Consider the following 12,987-nt stretch of genomic DNA (forward strand, 5'->3'; position numbering starts at 1 on the left):
AGACTGTTAGAAAGGAGACCTTAACTTGACCTGTGGTAGCAATGTATTTTGATTTTAAAAACAACCATATAAAAGCAAAGCAGGGGAATAATAGTCTCAGTCCAAGGCAAGTTTCTGTCAGAGTGAAGCGATTCATCAGAAAATATTTCATTTGCAATCAGTAAGACTAAAAACTCACCACACGGTGAAAGCAACAAGAATTTCTCATAACTTCCTGGCCACTAGGTAAAATGTTATCTGACTCTGATAGCTTAGAATAATTTACTACAACATTACTGGGCTTTTCTAACATTTCCAGCATGTTTCTCTTGAAAAGCGATTGTTGATAAAAAAAATTGATTAAGTGCCACATGACATGCAAAAAGATACTTTATACTCAGTCTTATCATTTCTTCGCCAGCTTCCCTTTACACATTTTAGACAGTTGCATATTACTTATGCTTTGTGGGCAGAAGTTTCTATTGGGGAGGACGAGGGAATTATAAGAATATTATTGTATCTCAAACTAAACAGGAATAATTGTTCTGATGGGAACATTACGTTTGTATCCATTTTTAATAGCTAAAGACAACAGGAAGCCCTTTGCTCTCTAAACAAAACTTTTCAAAAGAATGCCAACAATGGAGAGGGATAAAGGTAAACTTTTAATGAAGGAAGTTCAGATAAAAACATAAAGCTATCACCCCCTCTGCTGGCCTGTACTGCAAATAAGCAGAGGTGTCATAGCAGTGACATGAAGAAGAGTTCTGAGAAGCGGGTGCAATAAAAGATATTATCTCAACCACCTTGTCTCTGTACTGAAAACAGCTATTTAGACTCCCAAGCTAACAAATTTTACTGTCCCCTTGAGAAAACAAATTATTTTCTGAAAATGTGGCTTATGCTTTAATGTACTGTACATTTCCAATATAGATAAAAAATTAACATATACTTAAATTATTAGAAAGTTTCCCAATTATAGATTACATCAGTAATATATTTAAAAAGTAGTTTTGCCTATCTCGTATTTTAAATGTGAAGGTTGACCAAGACAAATATATGAACTATAATTGCGAGCAATGTAACACATTGTTTTTCTGAAATGAATTGTATAGTTACTGTAAAAATGCCTTTTTCAATTTGACCAAGAGAATGTTGTTCTTTTACAAGCTTCATAACATCAAGACATTGTTAACATATTTAAATTGTATATTTAAAGGACTCAATCCTCCAGTCCTTGATGTTGATGGCGCTATTGAGATGGGTAAGGATTGCAGCATAAAGGCCTAAGACTCCCTTGAATTTGATCTGTCTGATGTATGCAGGCAGAAATTTAACAGAGAGGTGTGAACTGACCCATTCGTCTCCCTCTGAAATGGAAAGAGGACAGATAAAATATTTAAAAGCACCTAAGTGACTTCAGAGCCCAAATTCCAGTTTAAAAAGTTGCTTAGTTTCAGATTTTCAAAAGTATTTAGGCACTAAAGATGCAGATTGGTGCCTACCAGAGGCGATGTGTCGGGGGTAGGGCTGCCAACTTTGGTTGGATGAATTTCTGGAGATTTTATCACATGACATAATCTTTAATTAAAGATCAATCTTTAATTCCTGAAGACTCCAGGACAAACCCGGAGGGTTGGCAACCCTAGTGGGGGGGCACTTGCCCCACCCCCATTTGATGCGTGGCTTGTACTGAGCATGCTTGCACCGACAAAGCATGCTCAGTAACATATGTGAAGCCAGCTGCCCGCACTCGGCCTCCCTCCCCACTATCGGCAGGCATGGGTAGTCTCTGTTGCCTAGTGAGATTTTCAAAAGTGCCTAAAAGTTTAAGTGCCTAACTTGATTTCAGGGACATAATGACATTAAGGTGTCATACAGATGTCAGATGAAAGCACAGTTCTGAGGCTAGTCAGCAAACCTGGTCGTTCCATGAGTTCATTGTTATTTGAGGCATTTGAGACCCCTTCTCCACCTTTTGGATCTTTAGTCATGATGAAGCAGAGCTAATTAAGGAAGTGTTTTTCAGTCAGGTAGCAGTTACATTTATAAAGCTATTTTCATTAAAGCAACAAGATACGACTTCCTTTAGAATATTAACGGCAAGCAGGAACATAAGCCAAAAGCAAAGCAATCTTGTTGATTGGTATCTCAGTGCCAGCCCGCAGTGCCTCCATTTCCTGTGGCACATGGAAAATGATGGTGGATCAAGCTTCCTGGGAATGGAAGATCAGAAAGGGCAGGTTCCTTCTCGCTCTCTATTGTGAAACCATGGAAGCAAACAGAAGAACCACCGCCTTGAGGCACCACAGTGCCAGAGTCATGGTTTCCTTACAGTCAGGCCCTACTGTAGTGATGTACAGTTTATACTCCTCTTCCCCATAAGCATTTGGCACATAGCTACTGTGCAACTTTTGATGCTATTCTGAACCCTGCTTTGTAAGCAGAGATGGTCCAAAACCAGAGTGTATTTAACAGGCCCTCCTGAACTCCTTCAGCATTGTGGGTTTGGGTAAAATATGTCTTGTAAACATCCAAGAGTGGTTTAGATCTAATATGTTAATTGTTGAAGTTTGCAAAACTTCCCTGATCTCACACTAGAGATGGACCAAACAAGAACCAAGCATCTGTCACAAGATAGATGTTCATTTTTACTTTTAGACTGTGCAATTTTCACCAAGACAACCCAGGACAATAGGGAATTTCCTATTAGAGCTGTGAGAGCATGGAAAAGGCTAGCTGGTGACCTTGTTCTTATTCTTTAAGAAACAAAGAAAAGGCTTTGATGCTAATGAGCCAAGGGGGATTTTAATTAAGCTCACTAGAGAACATAAATATTTGGTTACATTTCCCTGTAAGAAATAATACTATTTTAAGCTAGTCCATGAGAAGCCGTACAAGCCAATTATCAACAATCCAAGAATAAATACAAAGAAAAAGAATGAATTGTCGTTCCAATGAAGCAACATGTGGCAAGAGGAGCTCACTGACGAATCTGCCCTTTAACTGCAGAGCATAATAATTATACAGGAAGACTGTGTTTGGTCACTTGCTGGTTGCCGATATTATTAGAATTAGGGTCTGAAATATTGCCACATAAGAGTGTCATCTTAACCCATTCTGAGAGAAACCCAGCAATGTACTCTACACAAATTTAACTATCTTCTGTATGGAGAGGACTCCCAGACCTACCTCTACTCCGGACTGCTCACCTTCTGTCCAAAAGAAAATCTCAGCCTGCCTCTCTGACATCTCCTTGTGGATGTCCTGCCATCAGCTTACAGCCAACATGGCCAAAACAGATGTCCTCATCTTTGCCTCCACTCAATCCTTCCTCCCCTCTTGATCACAATACACAACCACTCTCCTCCCTGTCACTCAGGCCTGTAACCTGGGCATCACCTTTGACTTGGCTCTCACATCCAAGCTGTGTCTAAATCTTGCTGATTCTTTCTGCATAACATCTCCAAGAGACAGCTTTTCCTCTGCATTCACTCAGCTAAAATACTTCTCCAGGGTCTCATCAGATCACATCTCAATTACTGTAGCATCCTCTTTCCTGGCCTTCACAAATCCCATCTTGCCCCTGTCAAGCCACTCAAAATGCTATTGCAACAATAATTTCCTAGCTTGTCTCTTTGACCAATTCACCCCTCCACTACCTCCCCTTTCTCCGTCACATCAAACTACTTGTCTTTACTTTCAAGACCTTCATGGCCTATCCCCACCTATTGTCTGTCATGTGCTATCAAGATGCCAGCTCCTACCTCCACTTTGCCAGTAATGCCAGCCTCAGTTGCCTACTTGTTAAAACTTCAAACAAGCACCTTTTTTCATTTCTCCCACAATACCCCTGACCATTTGGGATAAGCTCCTCAAACGTCCCCAAAGCCATCTCATTGTCCTCCTTCAAATCCCTCATTAAAACTCCCTTTTGCCATGATGTCTAAAAAAAAAACAAAAACACCTTGGCAAACGTTAGGCGGCTGGTGTCACTGCCCATCATGTTGACCAATGCTGTCTCATTGTTATCTTGTACTGCCCCATTAGTGCATCAGCATCCGCTCCTTGGGGTAGTGTTGTACTAATTTAGGTGTGCGAATGGATTCGTGGTCCACTGCCACTGCAATTCCCAGTGGCCACCCCACCTAGTTTGGTTGCAGTAGGAGAAGTAGGGGAACCCAGGCTCTCCTGCTCCACTGGGTTCTGACCCAAGGCCCTGTGCGGCCTGCCCAGCATCCTCCATCTTGGGGTGCCTCAAGTCAGCCTCCCTGGGTCACTTCCTATCTCCCTGTTTCCTACAGCATGCTACAGTTTATCCCTGTAAGCGCTATCTCGAGGGTTGCCTACCTGGCTCTGGCCCACAAGGACTGCCACTCACCGAAGTTCCTTCTCCCAGTCTGGATCTGGGTCTGTCCTCCTCCAGAGTTCCCAGATCAAGTCTTTCTCCCTGCTCTATCCGCCTCCAACTGAGCCAGCTGGCTCCCTTTTAAACTCTGCCTCCAACTGGAGCATGCTCAGCAAGAGCAGAGGAGCAGGGACTCCTGAGCCCAGAACTGCTCTTTAACCCTTTGCTGTCCTTCCCTGTCTCTCATCTTTCAGTCAGCCAGCATCGCAGTCCATTAGCTTTCCCCCCAAAGCCTCTTTCTGAGGACCCCAAAAGGGAGTTATGGGAGGAATGACCCATCCACTCATGATTTTGTCCACCAGATAGGCCCAATATCCAACACCAATTGTGGTTCACTGATTCCTGATCCCACACTTGTCTTGTTTACCAGGCATGATGACACAGTCCTTGAGTTATAGCAATAGGGTTTTTCGTTTGGACTAATTAATTCCGTCTCCCTTTTGCACCTTTTCCCACCAACACTTATGATGACACTTTATGAACTTTCACTCACTTTTCACAACTGAGCTCACAATCCGGGGAAATGTGTAGGCCCATTTATTACAACAGCAGGGACCACCTCTTTGTTCTGTGCCTGTATAGCACCCTGCACAAAGGGGTCCTCATCCCGGGCTGGGACTCCTAGGCGCCACCACAATACAAAGAAAGAATAAATCATCATCATCACCACCACCACGAGGAAGAACACTGAGGACACTAGTGTCTATTTCTTCTCTGCCAATTGAACAATTAATTAATGACACCATGCGTGGCTTCTTAATCAAATCTTCCACCGTGAAGAGAAGCAAGGCTATTGTGCCCGTTCTCTGATGCTACTGGATTCGTGATCGGAGGATGCCTTTTACTATGGTGCCTTGTACTGAACTGACATCCATGCTACTCTGAAGCAGCTATATATGTATCCTTCCCAGCAGCAGCAACTCCTTGATGACATCTTTTATCCTTTATGTCAATTGTTCCCCTCTCTGTGTTTATTCAGACTTCAGGCCCAATCCTTTCCCATCAGAATTCTTTCTGCATTGGGGCTCTGATGCAGGAAAGCATCTGTACTCAGGAACGTGCTTTTAACCCCTTCCTTAACTTCCCTGAATCAGGGCCTCAGATTGCAGTATTGATCGTCACTTGGTAGCATTTTCATAAACACTAAAAATACTGGATATACAACAGCTTAAACACTTAACAGTAGCTTAGACAGTGGTTTATAATTATGTAGCTGCCCTTCAGAAACCAGCCAAGAGGCCATTCCTATACACAAAAATAAATACAAGCAGGAAGCAGTATTCTGCCATAGAAGAACCTGCCAGCATGAAGGTAGCACTTCTAGATTTTATCTGCATACCTATGAGCAATGCCCCATGTACTTACTCTTCAGCAAATAGATTCTGCAGCATTCTGAATATAATGTGATAGCGTCTTCGAAAATTAAAAATGCGGGTCTTATTAACTATGAATAATCATTAGTAGAGTAGCTGTATCGTGTATTTTCATATTTGGTTGGACACTGTTCTCACATGTTTAGTTCCCAGTATACTGCAGATGTCTGCACTGACAATGCATTTTAGATGCTGTTCGTTTTGGGGTGGGACTAGAGATTGGGGCAGCTGGCTAAATGAGGTCTGACGCTTTGGGCACCAGGGGGCCTGGGAGACAAGTTTGGGATTTTGAGCTAAAATGATCAGAAGTGAAATAATTCACAAGGTTGACAATTAAAATGATCCGCACAGGGAGATGAATGGGCCAGTTAATGCTTCTCAGAGCTATTGTTTCAGGCTGTCTGCAGACTCCAGCAGACAACATTGCATTTCTTAGGCTCAGCTCGCATTTTCAAGGGGTTTCTTTGCAACCTCTAAGGGGTAGAAACATTTTTTTCTAAATGAAAGCTAAGTCTGGATCACAATTCTGCAGGAACTCGGTGGCCTTGGCATTGCAGAATTCACAGGGTCTCACCAACAATCCGCATGCTGCATGGCAGAGAGAGAAGTACAGAAAGTGGGATGAATGGGCCAGTAAGAGAAGAAAGGCAAGTAGGCACTACATTGCTTCCACCACTACCTGCAGACCTCCTACTCTAGCAATAGATGGTTAGCTCCTCGTGTCTGAAAATGAGCATAGCCTGCCGAGAAGAAGGAGTGACTTATTCTGCAACACGCAGCTAATAGCTGCCAGTCTGCACCATTCAGACTCCATCAGAGGACTTGCGCATGAGGAGCCAGGGATAGGAGAAACAATGGCCATATTGCGTAGGAGCAGCTAGACAGTGTCCAGTGCTGGTCCCTGACTGTACAAGTGGCCAGATATGGGTAAGGCTATCCTGAGCCTACTAGATAGCACACTGGACTGGAGCTCAGGAGACCCGGGTTCTATTTGCAGCTCTGCCACTGGCCCCCTGAGTGATATTGGGGAAGTCATGTCACTGTCCCCGTGCCTCAGTTTCCCCATCTGTAAAATAGGAATAATAATGCTGACCTTCTTTTAACGTGCTATGAGATTTACTGATGACAACTGTATGTAAGAGGTAGGTATTTTTATATCCTGAGAGCCACAGGTTTTGCATTAAGAAAAGGAGTACTTGTGGCACCTTAGAGACTAACCAGTTTATTTGAGCATAAGCTTTCGTGAGCTACAGCTCACTTCATCGGATGCATACTGTGGAAAGTGTAGAAGATCTTTTTATACACACAAAGCATGAAAAAATACCTCCCCACACCCCACTCTCCTGCTGGTAATAGCTTATCTAAAGTGACCACTCTCCTTACAATGTGTATGATAATCAAGGTGGGCCATTTCCAGCACAAATCCAGGGTTTAACAAGAACGTCTTGGGGGGGGGGGCAGTAGGAAAAAACAAGAGGAAACAAAGGGGAAATTGCATAATGACTTAGCCACTCCCAGTCTCTATTCAAGCGTAAGTTAATTGTATCCAATTTGCAAATGAATTCCAATTCAACAGTTTCTCGCTGGAGTCTGGATTTGAGTTTTTTTGTTGTAATATCGCAACTTTCCAGTCGGAGAACACTTCAATCTCTCTGGTCACACGATTACAGACATGAAAGTTGCGATATTACAACAAAAAAACTTCAAATCCAGACTCCAGTGAGAAACTGTTGAATTGGAATTCATTTGCAAATTGGATACAATTAACTTACGCTTGAACAGAGACTGGGAGTGGCTAAGTCATTATGCAAGGTAACCTATTTCCCCTTGTTTTTTCCTACCCCTCCCCAGACGTTCTTATTAAACCATGGATTTGTGCTGGAAATGGCCCACCTTGATTATCATACACATTGTAAGGAGAGTGATCACTTTAGATAAGCTATTACCAGCAGGAGAGTGGGGTGGGGGGAGGTATTTTTTCATGCTTTGTGTGTATAAAAAGATCTTCTACGCTTTCCACAGTATGCATCCGATGAAGTGAGCTGTAGCTCACGAAAGCTTACGCTCAAATAAATTGGTTAGTCTCTAAGGTGCCACAAGTGCTCCTTTTCTTTTTGCAAATACAGACTAACACGGCTGTTACTCTGAAACCAGGTTTTGCATTAAGATTCACTTAACCAGAGATCAAGTAGGGTAGCGAAGATGTAATCTGAGGCATCAGGAGCTAAGGACATGCATGCATTGAGGTCAGCCATCCATATACGGAAGACATGAAGAAGCAGGAGTGGAACTAAATATGAAGACTGTCAATCAGTCAGTCCTAAAACAGAATCCAAAAACTCTAAGGAGGAAGCTGCTGTAGTTTAGCTCAGAAGGAAGTGCTGTATTTGTAGCCACTCTCCTGCAGAGGGCAATGCTACACAGTGCTTTTCAGTCTCCATGTGAGGAACTGTCTAGCAAATTGTGTGATTTAGTACCACATAGAATCATAGACCAAAACCACACAAAACATCTCACTGACTTTGTAGCAGGCATAATAGTGCCCTTTCCAGATCCTGGTGTGTTTCTCAGGAGTCTGATGAAAGGATTTGACTGACCCCAGCCACGATTTCAGTGACATTATCTCTCATCCCCTCCAAAGGTTGGCTAAATCATAGCTTCATAAACTGACAAGAAGTTTGATCGCCTCCCCTGGGTTTGCCTATTAAGGATGCACATGGGCTTCTCCAGAAGCCTCTCCAGGATATTAATGTAAAGTGTCAGTTGCATGATTGTTTGTTACAATTGTTTGTTACAATTTTGATATTTGGTTGGTTTGTTTTGCAGAACTATTACAGAATTTCATTCATGAGGGCTCAGCTGTGAGCTGCCTAAATCTACCTTAAGTCAGAGGGGAGGAAGGGGGTATAAGATACATCCCTAGTTCTCTGCACTGGCTTACCTCCATTGCCAGTCCATGTGCAGGGAGAAGAGAAGCTGCCTCCAGGCTTTTCCTTCCTCCCCCCAGAAGTGGGTAGAATCTACACAAGAACAAATGGATATAAACTGGCCATCAGGAAGTTTAGACTTGAAATTAGATGAAGGTTTCTAACCATCAGAGGAGTGAAGTTCTGGAACAGCCTTCCAAGGGAAGCAGTGGGGGCAAACGATATATCTGGCTTCGAGACAAAGCTTGATAAGTTTATGGAGGAGATGATATGATGGGATAGCCTAATTTTGGCAATTAATTGATCTTCGACTATTAGCGGTAGATATGCCCAATGGCCTGTGATGGGATGTTAGGTGGGGCGGGATCTGAGTTACTACAGAGAATTCTTTCCTGGGTGTCTGGCTGGTGAGTCTTGCCCACATGCTCAGGGTTTAGCTGATCGCCATATTTGGGGTCGGGAAGGAATTTTCCCCCAGGGCAGACTGGCAGAAGCCCTGGGGGTTTTTTGCCTTCCTCTGCAGTGTGGGGCATGGGTCACTTGCTGGAGGATTCTCTGCACCTTGAAGTCTTTAAACCAAGATTTAAGGACTTCAATGGCTCAGACATAGGTTAGGGGTTTGTTACAGGAGTGGGTGGGTGAGATTCCGTGGCCTGCATTGTGCAGGAGGTCAGACGAGATGATCATAATGGTCCCTTCTGACCGTAAAGTTTATGATTCTATGATAATCTTCGCCCTACATATCCACTCCTCCCCCCAGTGCTTGCTCTGCTCCGCAAGTTGAGCTGAGGGGGAACTAAGCGGTGCCAGTAAAGTAGCTTGCACAGTTTGCTTCCTATAGGAAGAGAAGGGGGAAGCAAGGACTCTGCCAGAATTCAGTCTGCTCTGCATCTGGGGTAGTGTGGCTATGTGATGACAAAGGGGCAGTGATGGAATATGAAAGCAGTTTACAAATATTTTAAGGGAGACTGATTATTTAGTGTTGCACATGGGATATAGCTAGGAGTATGGGATAAAACTAAGTATCAGGAACAGTTTTCAAAATTGTGAGATGTATTATGGAATAGTCTCTCAAGGCAAGTGACAGAAGCCCCATCTCTTGGGACTTTATAAGGAAGACAGGATGAAATGCACTGCATGGTATAATCTTGCACTGGAATGGAAATGGGGTGGAGGACCTAATAGGCATCTTCCATCACTAACTTCTTTGATTTTATACTCATAGGCTCCAGTTTGGTTTCCCTTTTCCATCTGAACCAGTTTTAACCCACAGGAAAGATTCCCACATTTTCTCCACGCTTTTCCAAATGATCATTCAACCTCTGTGTTAGCTAATCCTAAAATTCTAACAGCCTCAGAGTCAGAAACCTCGGCTCCTGCTTACTGGATCGGGCCCTGCAGGCAATAGGCGGGGGACGGCTTATCTTCCCTTGATTCGGGGATCACACTAGGGCTTAGGCATCTGGAGTGAAACAGCAGTGCACATCTTCAGAGGCAGAAACTTCAGCGTCTAGGGAACTTTTCCAACAGAAGTACAGGTGCCGAGTATAGTCACCTAAATGGTTAGGTGGCCGCTGAGAAAGGATTTTGTAGATCACAGTGTTGCCTGAAACTGGGATTTAGGTGCTTAAGTACCTTTGTGGATTGTGGCCTAAGTCTTCACTGTTTTTGGTTTTTTTTTCTTCAGGACCAAGGTGAGTCTCAGCAATGTGCTCTTCTCCTCCTATTTAGTAAGGCTGAGATTTTCAAAGACTATTGTGCGATTGGGCTACAACGCTTCCTCAGCTCTCGTCCCCTAATGCCCCTACTCTACTTGCGCTATATTGATGACATCTTCATCATCTGGACCCATGGAAAAGAAGCCCTTGAGGAATTCCACCATGATTTCAACAATTTCCATCCCACCATCAACCTCAGCCTGGTCCAGTCCACACAAGAGATCCACTTCCTGGACACTACAGTGCTAATAAACAATGGTCACATAAACATCACCCTATACCGGAAACCTACTGACCGCTATTCCTACCTACATGCCTCCAGCTTTCACCCTGACCACACCACACGATCCATCGTCTACAGCCAAGCTCTGCTATACAACCGCATTTGCTCCAACCCCTCAGACAGAGACAAACACCTACAAGATCTCTATCAAGCATTCTTACAACTACAATACCCACCTGCAGAAGTGAAGAAACAGATTGATAGAGCCAGAAGAGTTCCCAGAAGTCACCTACTACAGGACAGGCCTAACAAAGAATATAACAGAACGCCACTAGCCGTCACCTTCAGCCCCCAACTAAAACCCCTCCAACGCATTATTAAGGATCTACAACCTATCCTGAAGGATGACCCGACACTCTCACAAATCTTGGGAGACAGGCCAGTCCTTGCCTACAGACAGCCCCGCAACCTGAAGCAAATACTCACCAACAACCACATACCACACAACAGAACCACTAACCCAGGAACCTATCCTTGCAACAAAGCCCGTTGCCAACTGTGTCCACATATCTATTCAGGGGACACCATCACAGGGCCTAATAACATCAGCCACACTATCAGAGGCTCGTTCACCTGCACATCCACCAATGTGATATATGCCATCATGTGCCAGCAATGCCCCTCTGCCATGTACATTGGTCAAACTGGACAGTCTCTACGTAAAAGAATAAAAGGACACAAATCAGATGTCAAGAATTATAACATTCATAAACCAGTCAGAGAACACTTCAATCTCTCTGGTCACGCAAAAATCGCAGACATGAAGGTCGCTATCTTACAACAAAAAAACTTCAAATCCAGACTCCAGGGAGAAACTGTTGAATTGGAATTCATTTGCAAATTGGATAGTATTAATTTAGGCTTAAATAGAGACTGGGAGTGGCTAAGTCATTATGCAAGGTAGCCTATTTCCCCTTGTTTTTTCCTACCCCCCCTCCCCAGACGTTCTGGTTAAACTTGGATTTATGCTGGAAATGGCCCACCTTGATTGTCATGCACATTGTGGGGAGAGTGGTCAGTTTGGATGAGCTATTGCCAGCAGGAGAGTGAGTTTGTGTGGGGGGGGGGGGTGAGAAAACCTGGATTTGTGCTAGAAATGGCCCACCTTGATTATCATGCACATTGTAGGGAGAGTGGTCACTTTGGATGAGCTATTACCAGCAGGAGAGTGAGTTTGTGTGTGTATGGGGGTGCGGGGGGGGGTGAGAAAACCTGGATTTGTGCTGGAAATGGCCCACCTTGATTATCATGCACGTTGTAAGAAGAGTGGTCACTTTGGATAAGCTATTACCAGCAGGAGAGTGAGTTTGTGTGTGTTTGTTTTTTTGGAAAAAAGGGGGGGGGTGAGAAAACCTGTATTTGTGCTGAAAATGGCCCACCTTGATTTTCATGCACGTTGTAAGGAGAGTGGTCACTTTGGATAGGCTATTACCAGCAGGAGAGTGAGTTTGTGTGTGTGGTTTTTGGAGGGGGGTGAGGGGGTGAGAGAACCTGGATTTGTGCAGGAAATGGCCCACCTTGATTATCATACACATTGTGAAGAGACTGGTCACTTTGGATGGGCAATTACCAGCAGGAGAGTGAGTTTGTGTGTGTGTGGGGGGGGGGGGGGGGGGCGGAGGGTGAGAAAACCTGGATTTGTGCTGGAAATGGCCCAACTTGATGATCACTTTAGATAAGCTATTACCAGCAAGAGAGTGGGGTGGGAGGAGGTATTGTTTCATGGTCTGTGTATATAATGTCTTCTGCAGTTTCCACAGTATGCATCCGATGAAGTGAGCTGTAGCTCACGAAAGCTCATGCTCAAATAAATTGGTTAGTCTCTAAGGTGCCACAAGTACTCCTTTTCTTTTTGCGAATACAGACTAACACGGCTGTTACTCTGAAAACAGCTCCCATTGAAGTTAATGGGAGTTGAGTGACTACTTCCCCTGACCGGCTGTGAAAATCTCAGCCTCCATGTTTAAATGAACCTTAGATTTTGTTAAACACATCCCAGCACAATATACTCCTATGGCATGTCAGCTGAGATAATCCTACTCTTATTGAAGCAGCTGTGAGCATGAATGCCAGCAAAAGCAAGTGTAAATGCATCCTGGAGGGAAAAAAATCTTAAACCATATCCTGGTTTGAAGCCTTGACACTATTTAATGTTTTTAATATTATGTACATTTTAAATTGCTGTAAAGGCTGCCATTCTGATTGGGCTGTGAAGTGCTATAGGCCCACTTTGTATAGGTGTAAATAGCTTTAAATGGTACATGGCAGAAGAGAATCGGACACATAATTACAGCACTGT

Source organism: Chelonia mydas, chromosome 8 (genome assembly GCF_015237465.2).
Source record: "Chelonia mydas isolate rCheMyd1 chromosome 8, rCheMyd1.pri.v2, whole genome shotgun sequence".
NCBI lineage: Eukaryota > Metazoa > Chordata > Testudines > Cheloniidae > Chelonia > Chelonia mydas.